We start from the raw sequence: 7,500 nt of genomic DNA on the forward strand, positions 1-7,500 counted from the left end.
CGATTTATTGACCGTTGTTAAGGACGCTCACATCTGCACAAAGAAGTCCAGTCGATTAAACTGTATACAGTTGGGCTGAAAAGCAAAGTGCATGCAGTTTGCTTTTCAAACTGGGACAAGAAAACAGCGGAGAACTAACGGGGCAGAAACCCTCCTTTTGACGCAGCGGTCCAGACATAGACATCAGACGGCGACACATATTCAGTTGACAGTTACTTTGGCATTAGGGCAGGGATATTTAGATACTTTCCAGAGTTTGACATAATGAATTGTGCTACTTTTAAATCAAGCAACGATGTTTTCAAATCCGTAATCAAAGAGGTCCGCAAAAACGCCATTGAAGCAGTTCCTGCCGTTGCTACGTAGTTCAAACGGTAACAACGGACTTTCTTAGCGGATGCATGTCATTTTAAATCAATAATAGCCTACTATTTTTTAAATCAATAAAAACATTTTCTAAATCTATAAAAGCATTTCAATTAATATTGGGAGTCATGTCGTTACTTTGTTGAAAAGGTGGCCGTTTAATAAGCGGGATAATGTGCATCAGAAATTGAGAATTTGTTACATAATCCAAACTTCTCTAGGTAATAACTAAAATAATGTCTGATTCTAAAAACAGTAAAAAGTGTAAACAGTGTAGATACATTTGTCTGAGGGTAAAAGCAAATTGGCAATTAAGCAAGTGATTCTTCATATCATTTTAAAGGGACATATTAAGCACATTTTCAGTGTTATATTTGTATTTTAGGTTCAAAATATGACACGTTTACACGCTTAAATTATCAAAAAGTACATTATTATTCTCATTTTCAGTGTAAATTGCTTCCACCCTCGGTTGTGCTTTGGTGACACTAAGTGGTGAACAAGTGAGTTTTTAACTATATATTTTTCATTATCTGACCTGAGATCTGTGTGTTGTTCGGCCCTGTTTTCCAGGTGTTTATGCTAAGCTAAGCTCCAGCTACAGAATAGAGGTCAAGTTGTTCACCAGAATGAATTGTGGGAAACATTTAACGAGACAAGGACACGTCTCATCACTCACAGAAGGAGCTTTCAGTCGACCGCTGACTGACACTGTCTGAGTCTCTCAGTTTGTGGACATCATAGTAATTACTGATGTTTCCAGGAGGATTGTCCCTAACTATCCAACATGTGAACTGTTTACTCAACATAATAAAATAATAATACAGCAAAGAGACCCTCGCTGCACCCATATTTAAATATTTTAAAACCCCTCTGGAGATAAGACTGAATAGTCCTCTCCTACATCTGTTCGGTGGAGGAGGCGTGTGGCGCCGTGGACTAGTGTGTTGGGATCAGATGGGCACAGGTTCAAACCCCACTGCAGTCAGCATGTCGTTGTGTCCCTGAGACACTTCAGGCCAAATTGCTCCTGTGGGGATTGTCCACAGTATTGAGTATCCTGTTTTTGAGTATCCTGTTTTTCTATTGGCTGTTATTGATTTGTATTGCCAACAAATAAAGCCTTTAAATCATATGTTTTATCATAATACATAATACGACAGAATGACAGTATCAGTACCATCTCAAATGTGCATTTTTACCTTGTAAATGTGTTTTCCATATAAATGGATTTCACCGTGTCGCTCTCTGATGTGGGAGCATGCATTTCAAATGAGAATCCATGCATGCTGAGACAGATTCTGATGGATTTTACAATTACATGCCAGGTGTTAAGCTGCTGAACCGGAGCGACTTACGGAGCACAAAAGCAGGATAAAGCTTTCATTTCTGGATCATACAGAATAAAGGAAACAGAGAGTAAAGAGAGGAGCAGCAGTATCAGGGTGGTGACGCTTCATAAAGGAGAGGAGAGAAGGCTTGGATCTATTCTTAAAGATCAATTTACTCGTCTTTTTCTGTGATTAAAACACTCTTTTTCTATGAATTGAGCTGTGAAATTAGATCATTTCTTTCATAACTTACTGAAAAAGTGTTACTCTTTAAAGTAGAGACACTACATACTGATATACACCTGAAGATCAGCAGGAGAGGACTCTTTAAAGTAGAGACACCACATACTGATATACACCGGAAGATCAGCAGGAGAGGACTCTTTAAAGTAGAGACAATACATACTGATATACACCTGAACATCAGCAGGAGAGGACTCTTTAAAGTAGAGACACTACATACTGATATACACCTGAACATCAGCAGGAGAGGACTCTTTAAAGTAGAGACACTACATACTGATATACACCTGAACATCAGGAGGAGAGGACTCTTTAAAGTAGAGACACTACATACTGATATACACCTGAACATCAGCAGGAGAGGACTCTTTAAAGTAGAGACACTACATACTGATATACACCTGAACATCAGGAGGAGAGGACTCTTTAAAGTAGAGACACTACATACTGATATACACCTGAACATCAGCAGGAGAGGACTCTTTAAAGTAGAGACACTACATACTGATATACACCTGAACATCAGGAGGAGAGGACTCTTTAAAGTAGAGACACTACATACTGATATACACCTTAACATCAGCAGGAGAGGACTCTTTAAAGTAGAGACACTACATACTGATATACACCTGAACATCAGCAGGAGAGGACTATTTAAAGTAGAGACACTACATACTGATATACACCTGAACATCAGCAGGAGAGGACTCTTTAAAGTAGAGACACTACATACTGATATACAACTGAACATCAGCAGGAGAGGACTCTTTAAAGTAGAGACACTAGATACTGATATACACCTGAACATCAGCAGGAGAGGACTCTTTAAAGTAGAGACACTACATACTGATATACACCTGAACATCAGCAGGAGAGGACTCTTTAAAGTAGAGACACTACATACTGATATACACCTGAACATCAGCAGGAGAGGACTCTTTAAAGTAGAGACACTACATACTGATATACACCTGAACATCAGCAGGAGAGGACTCTTTAAAGTAGAGACACTACATACTGATATACACCTGAACATCAACAGGAGAGGACTCTTTAAAGTAGAGACACTACATACTGATATGCACCTGAACATCAGCAGGAGAGACTCTTTAAAGTAGAGACACTACATACTGATATACACCTGAACATCAGCAGGAGAAGACTCTTTAAAGTAGAGACACTACATACTGATATACACCTGAACATCAGCAGGAGAGGACTCTTTAAAGTAGAGACACTACATACTGATATGCACCTGAACATCAGCAGGAGAGGACTCTTTAAAGTAGAGACACTACATACTGATATACACCTGAACATCAGCAGGAGAGGACTCTTTAAAGTAGAGACACTACATACTGATATACACATGAACATCAGCAGGAGAGGACTCTTTAAAGTAGAGACACTACATACTGATATACACCTGAACATCAGCAGGAGAGGACTCTTTAAAGTAGAGACACTACATACTGATATACACCTGAACATCAGCAGGAGAGGACTCTTTAAAGTGGAGACACTACATCCTGATATACACCTGAACATCAGCAGGAGAGGACTCTTTAAAGTAGAGACACTACATACTGATATACACCTGAACATCAGCAGGAGAGGACTCTTTAAAGTAGAGACACTACATACTGATATACACCTGAACATCAGCAGGAGAGGACTCTTTAAAGTAGACACTACATACTGATATACACCTGAACATCAGCAGGAGAGGACTCTTTAAAGTAGAGACACTACATACTGATATACACCTGAACATCAGCAGGAGAGGACTCTTTAAAGTAGAGACACTACATACTGATATACACATGAACATCAGCAGGAGAGGACTCTTTAAAGTAGAGACACTACTCTCTAGTATCATATCTGAGTGTTCAGACTGAGTAGGCGAGTTAACTTCCTGCTCTGACACTCTCCACTCATTCGATTAGTGTAAGCTTCACTATAAGCCCTTCTAACAGAGGATGAATTAGCACGTGCTCACAGTTTCCTGGAGGGAAAGGTCAACCACAGAACCACTTTCATCACAAAACACAATACAAGTATATATATAAAACACAGACTTGGGTTCCTAACAACGATATTTACTACATTTGGAGTAAATACAATCTTTCCTATATTAGAAATGAAGCAGAGGTGGAAGAAGTAGATCTTGATATTCAGATCTTGTAGTAAAAGTAGAAGTACTCAGATATTGTTCTTGAGTAAAAGTAGAAGTACTCAGATCTTGTAGTAAAAGTAGAAGTACTCAGATCTTGTACTTGAGTAAAAGTAGAAGTACTCAGATATTGTACTTGAGTAAAAGTAGAAGTACACAGATATTGTTCTTGAGTAAAAGTAGAAGTACTCAGATCTTGTAGTAAAAGTAGAAGTACTCAGATCTTGTACTTGAGTAAAAGTAGAAGTACTCAGATATTGTAGTAAAAGTAGAAGTACTCAGATCTTGTAGTAAAAGTAGAAGTACTCAGATATTGTACTTGAGTAAAAGTAGAAGTACTCAGATATTGTTCTTGAGTAAAAGTAGAAGTACTCAGATCTTGTAGTAAAAGTAGAAGTACTCAGATCTTGTAGTAAAAGTAGAAGTACTCAGATATTGTAGTAAAAGTAGAAGTACTCAGATCTTGTACTTGAGTAAAAGTAGAGGTACTCAGATCTTGTACTTGAGTAAAAGTAGAAGTACTCAGATATTGTAGTAAAAGTATAAGTACTCAGATCTTGTACTTGAGTAAAAGTAGAAGTACTCAGATATTGTAGTAAAAGTATAAGTACTCAGATCTTGTACTTGAGTAAAAGTAGAAGTACTCAGATCTTGTACTTGAGTAAAAGTAGAAGTACTCAGATATTGTACTTGAGTAAAAGTAGAAGTACTCAGATATTGTACTTAAGTAAAAGTAGAGGTACTCAGATATTGTAGTACAAGTAGAAGTACTCAGATCTTGTAGTAAAAGTAGAAGTACTCAGATCTTGTACTTGAGTAAAAGTAGAAGTACTCAGATATTGTTATTGAGTAAAAGTAGAAGTACTCAGATCTTGGAGTAAAAGTAGAACTACTCAGATCTTGTAGTAAAAGTAGAAGTACTCAGATCAGGTACACAACAGCAACAAAGACTAAGCACACTACATAATCTCCATCACACAAGCAATTATAAAACAGGTTACATTTCAGGTCAATAAAATATATATATTATATAATATAAAACACACACACACACACACACACACACACACACACACACACACACACACACACACACACACACACACACACACACACACACACACACACACACACACACACACACACTGTGAAGCATATGATATTAAACTGGGATGTTGACTTTAATTAAATGTCAACGCATTTCACATAACAGTATCAAGGTATCAATGTGAACCTATACATGATATTATTGTTGACATAATACACTGAATTAAAGTCAGTGTTTTCAGTGCATGATGAGGCATGTTGAGCCTCATCTATAATCCATGCTGCCGTTAATGCCGCGCTGCGTCTATATCAAGCCGTTCCTCCGGGGGAACGCTAAGTGAGAGGAGGAAGTGAAGAGAGGTGAAGACAAAACATGACACAGCTGTTCCTGGCTAAATAATACCATGTGGGAGAAAAGAAAGCACGCTCTCTATCGACAGCAGAGATGATAGAAGTACACACATCCTTTACTCAAGTAGAAGTACAGTTACTCGTTTTTGAAAAGTAGAATTAGAAATACTGACTAAACTTCTTTACTCAAGTAAAAGTAAAGAGGCTTTGAAATGTACTTCAGTAAAAAGTACCCATAACTAGCAGCTGTTTTAAAGAGTACCTGACCTCCCTTTATATTAATAGAACAATAATGTCATTGTTAGCTAATGAATGTTTCCATGGTGACCAACGGCAACATGACAACGTTTTCATTGGTCCCTCTTCTTTAGAGAAGACCAGGAAATGATGGATACACGGATCGTGTTCAAATCAATAGGCACGTAATGACTCTAAATAATAATGATCACGCCACCAAACACACATTCAGACTAAAGGAACCAGCCTGTTTGGAAAATGAGAGAAGTAGAAAATACAGGTATTTGAGTTCAACATGTAAGAAGTAGAAAGTACAGGTATTTGGGTTCAACATGTAAGAAGTAGAAAGTACAGGTATTTGTGTTCAACATCTAAGAAGTAGAAAGTACAGGTATATGTGTTCAACATGTCAGAAGTAGAAAGTACAGGTATTTGTGTTCAACATATAAGAAGTATAAAGTACAGGTATTTGTGTTCAACATGTAAGAAGTAGAAAGTACAGGTATTTGTGTTCAACATGTAAGAAGTAGAAAGTACAGGTATTTGTGTTCAACATGTAAGAAGTATAAAGTACAGGTATTTGTGTTCAACATCTAAGAAGTAGAAAGTACAGGTATTTGGGTTCAACATGTAAGAAGTAGAAAGTACAGGTATATGTGTTCAACATGTAAGAAGTAAAAAGTACAGGTATTTGTGTTCAACATGTGAGAAGTAGAAAGTACAGGTATTTGTGTTCAACATATAAGAAGTATAAAGTACAGGTATTTGTGTTCAACATGTAAGAAGTAGAAAGTACAGGTATTTGTGTTCAACATGTAAGAAGTAGAAAGTACAGGTGTTTGTGTTCAACATGTAAGAAGTAAAAGAAAAAAGTGGTCAGAAAAATAAGTAGTGGACTAAAGTACTGATACCAGAAAGATGAACTTAAGAACAGTAACAAAGTATTTGTACTGCTTCTTCCCAGCTCTGAGCAACAGACCTCGAGATGTGTTCAGAACGACGGAGGAAACACGTTGCATTTCCTCTGGTATTATCGTGAAAAGGCCAGATATGGAGCTGCTGTCAGGGAGAGGACTTGTCTCAGAAGCAGCTCAGAGTTCAGGTCTCGCTTTGTGTCTCGTTAGAGGTTAAAGACGAGTCTCTAGATAATCTGAAGCAGGTATAAAAACAGCAAACTCATCCTGGTTATTCCAAGCACTGACTCAGAGGCAATATGTCTGACCAACTTCCTGTCTTTCTGTGTTGGACAGAGTCTACTATTTGAGACGTGGTCAAAATGTGCACTGTACTGAGGGAATGGGTGCAACAAATGGGCGACATGCACACTGCTGTATTTGTTTTTGATACTGCATGTATTTCAATGTTGCTATGTTGTTTAAGAAAAAGGTGAATTTGTGTGCGTGTTGTGTCTCTTGTTGTGTGTTGTGTGTTGTGTGTTGTGTGTGTGTGTTGTGTGTTGTGTGTTGTGTGTGTGTTGTTTGTTGTGTTGTGTGTGTGCTGTGTGTTGTGTGTTGTGTGTTGTGTGTGTGTGTTGTGTGTTGTGTGTTGTGTGTGTGTTGTTTGTTGTGTTGTGTGTTGTGTGTTGTGTTGTGTTGTGTATTGTGTGTGTGTTGTTTGTTGTGTTGTGTGTTGTGTGTTGTGTTGTGTATTGTGTGTGTGTTGTTTGTTGTGTGTTGTGTGTTGTGTGTTGTGTTGTGTATTGTGTGTGTGTTGTTTGTTGTGTTGTGTGTTGTGTGTGTGTTGTTTGTTGTG

The 7,500-nt window shown here is 37.9% G+C and overlaps 1 pseudogene across 1 annotated transcript in view; it reads right to left on the bottom strand.

Annotated features, from left to right (window-relative positions):
* Positions 1 to 7,500, bottom strand: part of LOC307027354 (synaptosomal-associated protein 25-A-like) — a 66,340-nt pseudogene that overhangs the window by 22,434 nt on the left and 36,406 nt on the right. The gene's annotated exons all lie outside the window — the stretch shown is intronic.

Source organism: Notothenia rossii (genome assembly GCF_949606895.1).
Source record: "Notothenia rossii genome assembly, chromosome: 2".
Classification (NCBI taxonomy): Eukaryota; Metazoa; Chordata; class Actinopteri; order Perciformes; family Nototheniidae; genus Notothenia; species Notothenia rossii.